Source organism: Asparagus officinalis, unplaced genomic scaffold (genome assembly GCF_001876935.1).
Source record: "Asparagus officinalis unplaced genomic scaffold, Aspof.V1 AsparagusV1_Un321, whole genome shotgun sequence".
Lineage (NCBI taxonomy): Eukaryota > Viridiplantae > Streptophyta > Magnoliopsida > Asparagales > Asparagaceae > Asparagus > Asparagus officinalis.
This window is the reverse complement of record NW_017972586.1, coordinates 5,194-11,558: the sequence shown is the minus strand read 5'-3', so window position 1 is coordinate 11,558 and position 6,365 is coordinate 5,194.

Genomic DNA, 6,365 nt, shown 5'->3' with positions numbered 1-6,365 from the left:
CTAAACTTCGATGTTCGTCTTGGCCAACGAGGTTCATTATAATGAGTTGCGACCCTCGCCTGCTTCTTGGCAATTTTAGTGCCCACAAGGCTAAATGATTAGCCGATGATAATGATCTATGAAGATCAATGAGAGTGAAAGAGAGATATGGCTTTTGACTAGCCTCTCAATCCCCCCCCCCCCCTTTCATGTTGATCTTGCATATTTATAGGCTTAAGGACCATTATAGAGTGAGTTAATGGGCTTTAACTCCCATTATAATGAGGGAGTTAGTGGTCATTAACTACCACTTAAATGAGTGAGTTAGTGATCATTAACTCTCCTTAAATGAGTGAGTTATTGGTCATTAACCATCCTTAAATGTAGCCTCTAAAAATTATGACAGACGAGGTTCGGCTATGCACGAGGTTCGTCAATAATGACAATGGCGAACTTCATCTTTAATGATGAACTTCGTTTCTGGACGAACTTCATCTTCTGAGGGGTGAAGCATTGTTTGACGAGGTTCGTCTGCAGATGGACTTCGTCTCTTGGATGAGCTTCATCTTCTAGAGAATTTTTGTCTCTAAGCGAACTTCGTTTTAAATGACAAACTTCGACTCTATTGATGGGCTTTGTTGGCTGAGATGAGGTTCGTCATGATGACGAGCCTTGTCATGCTTGTAGCGAGGTTCAACCTTTCTTAATTCCTTGATATTTTTTAGTGCCTACAATCTCGGCGATCAGTTGATTGTACCAGCTTCATGAGCAAATCCTTAACATTGCATCTGGTGGGGGCTGGAGGATGAGTTGTACTACTGTCACCCTCAGGTTTGTTAAAAAACTTGGACCAAATCATGTTCTTCTTGTCTTGGTTGTGGTCAACAAGATCCCCCTCATTGCAGAACGACGTATGGCTCATTACCCACTCAAGGTTAAATGAGCATGCTGTTTCTTTTCTAGATTTTGTATCGGTGAAGACGAATTTCATCTTTTTCTCGTCTCACTATCTCAAAATGTACTCAAAAGTGGGAAGATCAAGACCAGGAGGGAATACACTATCTTTGTAGGCCTCCCAGTGCCTTAGCTCTATACACTGCACCAAAGTGTGCATGAAAATAATAGGCACTGAAGCTGGATGTGGGCCGCAGCGTACAAGTGGACTTTGCCCTTTGTCTACAAAGCAAAACCACAATACATAAATAGTTTAAAAATAATCAGTAAACATAACAACTATGATGTAAACTTGACAAAGCAACTGTAACCTTAATAACAAACCAGTAACCCTAACAACCAAAGCCTAACCTCAACAACCAATCAATAAGCTTAACAATAAAAGCATAAGCTTTACAGGTTAACAGTAACCTCAACAACTAATGCCCGTAAATAGTAACCTTCACAACAGACTCCGAACCTTATCAAGTAAAACCTTAATAACTAAACAGTAACCTTCACAACAGAGCAATAACATTGACAAAAAAAATTCATAACCCTAACAATGAATGAATTTCTTTGACAACTACATGCTAACCTTCACAACTTATAAGTATCCTTCACAATTAACACATCATGCAACATGATAAACAACATAAAATTTGTGGTAAAAATCATTTTTTTTGTTGCCATAAGCTTCTCTTTATCTCCTCTCTGTAGATCAAGGAGCACTCTAGTGGCATCGTCGGTGGCGCCGGTGCTTCCCTCTAGATCTGGACAGGGGACTGGACTTTCCGTTTGAGCTAGACTTCTGGGACGAGAGTGGCTGGCTACAATGTCCTCTAGAACATTATCAATCGTAGCTCTAGCATCAGTCCACTCTGCTGTTGTCTGGGCTCTTTTCGAGACGACGAACTACGACGCGTCTTCGTCTACGCTGTAGTCAGCATGGAGGCAAAATTTAGAGGTTGAATCGTCGACCATTTTTTATCCCCGTGCTTTGGAGTCGGTGTGTTTGGGAGTCGGTTGATTTAGGGCTAGGGTTTTGAAATGGGTTGATGGAGACGGTTCGCTTGGACAGAAGAGAGATAAAATGGTACGAACAATGAGGTCATTATAGGTTAACGAGAGGCGGTTAAAATCGAAGGGTATTTTGGGCAGTTCGTGTGAGTTTTAACCGGTGTTTCACGTTGGGGCTTGTTTTGGAGGCTAGGAAAAAATCGCGTTGCTTTTTGGGGGCAAAGCGCCCGTTAAAAAGTCTTGAGGGGGCACGTTCTGTATACTTTTTGGGGCTAGAGACATTTTTTCCTATACAAAATCAAACATAAATAAAGTTAAAAAATTGGATGACTTTTCCATGTGACATAAAGACCTATGTCATCTATTCCTCTATAATAATGGGAGGATCCAAGATTCACTATTTTTGCTACAGTAAATGATACATTAAATTACTATAGCACAAGCGGAAATGTAGCGTTTAAAAACATTACTGTAGCATTATTACTGTAGCTCAAGCGGATACTATGACATTTAAAAATGTAATTATAACACTTACAAAAACTGTATTTAAATACAAAATTACTATAGCAGAAATAAAAAATATAGGTCGTGCTTTGCACATGGTGCACACTACTGTATGTTATAGTACAGAATTCAACTAGTGAGTCCAAATTTTAGATCAATGAGAAGAATTTTGTACTTTATTCAATACATAAAATGCAAGGTTTGAAGACATTATTGTTTGCGTCGAAAATTGTTGTATTCATTGCGGTATTCATTACAACTTTAGTCGTTACAATAAAAACAAAAAGATTGTCTTTTTATAAGACTTTTACACAATGAAAATAAAAAGTTACAACTCTCGTCAAAACAAACGCAGAGATCATTTATCGGTCTTCTGCTTGCGTGGGATCTTTGCCTGTGCCGGGGTTTATCCGTGGACCGCCTTAGATCTGGATCCGGTTGATGAAAAATTCGGCAGAGCTTCGCCTTCGCCGAGGAAGTATTTGTTTTGAAGCGCTGAAATCGACCAAGCAAAATCAGGGCTCTTCTCGAGATTAAGACCAAGCATAATCTCAAGGGACGGACGAACAGGGTTCAGATCCTTCGAATAGCTCCTTCTTTATGCCGAAGTTCGCCGGGATCTGATTTGCCTTCGCTGAAATTCGTGCTCCTTGACTCCTCAATCCAGCAGCACCTCCACGTCTTGATAATAACTCCGCCCCGCTGAAAGGAGGCCCTAGGCTTGTATTTATAGGGCTTCAGAAGCGGTTATTTGGATGAGAACAAGTGATTTGGCTCTATCTTCAGTCGACAACAGCCTAACCACGTTTGGGGATGATCTTAATCCAGTTAAGAACCCCTGGAACAGATGAATCCTGCGAAAAACCACTTTAAAACCGTCAAAACGTGTTTCGGGTACCAAACTGCGCGGCAGACTGGTCTGACCTGCGCTTGCGCGGGTCGGACAGATCCGACCCGCACTTGCGCGGGTCGGACCAATCCGACCCGCGCTTGCGCGGGTCGGGTTGATCCGTCCCGCGCTTGCGCGGGTCGGTTTGTTCCGTCCCGCGCTCGCGCAGGTCGGTTTGTTCTGTCCTGCGCTCGCGCAGGTTTGTCGATTTTTTCTTCTTTTCCATTCTCTTTCTTCGAGACTTGTCCTTTCGCGTATTTGGTTCGTTTCGTTGATTTGTATGCTTTGAGTTGATTGACGCGTGCTAGCCGATTAACGTGCGCATGTTGATCGACGTGCACGAACTGATTGTCACGCGCGTGTTGATCGACGCGCATGAACTGATTAACGCGCGCATGTTTATTGACGCATACGAGCTGATTGGCGCGTGCGAGCTGACTGTCGAGCGCGCAGGTCACTTGATTCGCCGTTTTGCTTCAGGCGCTTGTCGGCGTCAGATAATCCTCTTAGACTCGGATAACGATGTTCGTCGTCTTCTCTCTGTCTCGAGATGTGTGCGGACACCTATAGGCATTTTTAGACGCCTACAGATACCTCCTCCAAAGTATTCCAGACTCATTCTTTTATTGAGGAGTCTGGAATGCTTTGGATAAGATAGGCCATCTCCTCAACTTCGTAGAGTGACCTTGAACTATCTCAATTCTTAACTTCTTCAGTCTTCAATCTATTCATTGTTTTGTCGAATAGGTGAAGTTCTTCCGGCGCTGCGTTTATCGTCTGACCGCTGTCGAAATCTTGAACTGAGATTGGTGTGTAACTTTCTGAGCTTAGCTCGTGCCATTGAGTTGGCTTTGAACTGATCCTCTCCATCGGGAATTCATATCTGATTGTAACTGAAATCCTTAGAGTCATCTTTTGCCTTATTTTGGCGAAATTGCTGATGCGTTGACCGGCATCGATCTTTACTGTAACGCGTTGACCAGCGTTAACATAGTTTATACTCATACGTTTGCTGGAGTCTACACAGTTTAAGCTCTTAAGGCATTAGAGCGTGACGGTCCCGAATGTTGGGCTGCAGGACCAACTATTAAAGCTGATTCATCTGCACGTGTGGATCTTATCCTGAAGTTTGTTGGATGTTCAAGTCATGAGACCAACTAATGAAGCTGATACGTCAATGACTCGCATTTATAGAATTTTTGGCAAATTCTCAGCCATCAACGGGTTTGATAAGCCTTTACCGACTACCGTTTGAGTCGGGCTAGCATGCGGATTGTTTAAGTCCGTTCCGCATGTAACGTTATGCTAAAAGAGTTAACTCTTTTAGTGCTACGATATTGAATACGTAGACTTCGTCTTTCTCCTGTGAAAAGACTAAACAGCGACGTGTATCAGACGTAGACTTTAAGGTTTTTGACAAACCCACAGCCTTTAACAGATTTGGCGTGCCTTTACCGATTACCGTTTGAATCGGGCTTGCATGCGGATTGTTTAAGTCCATTCCGCATGTGACGTTGTGCTAAAGGAATGAACTCCCTTAGACTTGATGCTACGATATTGAATACGTAGACTTCGCCATTGTTACGGGAATAGGCTACCCGGTAACGTGTGCTAGACGCTGACCTATCCCTACTTAGGCTTCAGGATAAAAGTCACCAGATTGGAATTCTGGTGTCTTCTTCAATCGGTGAAAGACTAAACCGGCAACGCGAGTTAGGCGTTGACTTATCCCTACTTAGGGTTCGGAATAAAATTCCCCGCGCGTGTGAAGCACGGATTTTGGCGTTATGAATAACGACATGCCACAATGTCGAATATGTGGGCTTTTGTCCTTTTCACGGTAAAAGACTAACCGGCAACGCGTGTTAGGCGTTGACTTATCCCTGCTCAGGATTCGGGATAAAATTCCTCGTACGTGTGAAGCACGGATTTTGGCGTTATGAATAACAACCTGCCACAATGTCGAATATGTAGGCTTTTGTTCTTTTTACGGTTAAGAACTAACCGGCAATCACGTGTTAGGCGTTGACTTATCCCTGCTCAGGATTCGGGATAAAATTCCCCATGCATAAAAGGCATGGATTTTTGTTGCTACGATGCTGAATACGTAGACTCGGTCGTTTTTTACGAGAACGAACCACCCAGCAACGCGGGCTAAGCGTTGACTTATCCCTACTTAGGCTTCGGGATAAAATGCTCCAGACTGGATTCTGGTGTCTTTTTCAATCGGTGAAAAACTAAACCGGCAACGCGTGTTAGGCGTTGACTTATCCCTACTCATTGTTTTCAGCGAAAGTCGTTTCCATTGCAGATTCCATTAAACTTTGATGTGTTTACAAGAAATTACAATGAAAATAAAAGAAAATACAACTCTCGAGAAAGTAACACAGAAGTTGTTTATCAACTACTGTTTTTGTGGGACTTTGCCTGTGCCGGGAACGCTTTAGCTCGTGGACCACCGATTCGTAGATCGAGAGGTTGTTTAGGGATCTCTCCTTCGTTTATCGAAGTAAAGATTTGAAAACGAATATCTTATCGATGTAAGATGTCCGTTCTTCCAAAGATCAAGTCTGAGCTTAGATCTCTAGGATTCACCAAATGATGCTTGTCAAAGGGTGAAAATTCTCTCTTTCTTTCTCAAAATCACCAAAGACTCAAGCCTCTTCTGCTCCAAAAATACTCTCTGTCCTTTATTTCGTGTGTAGGGAGGTATTTATAGGGGTCTCAGTGCACCACAATTGAAACGGGGGCAAAATAACTGCCCGAATGATTTCTCTTTGGCCGCTGCAGTCTATACTGCCGCGGCTATTGGCGCGGCAGTATAGGCTGCCGCGGCCAAAGAGACGGTTATGAGCACGTTCCATCGTGCTCAAAACCACTCTCCCACGAACTTTAACCACCTTTTTCGTGGTTTAACCGCTTTTCCACGTCAGCACACGTTCTATCTTTGATATGCTGCCACGTGGACTTCAAAAAATCATCAAATAACTGTCTTATAACTGCCACGTCATCCTCTTATAACCAACGCGACACTATAGGC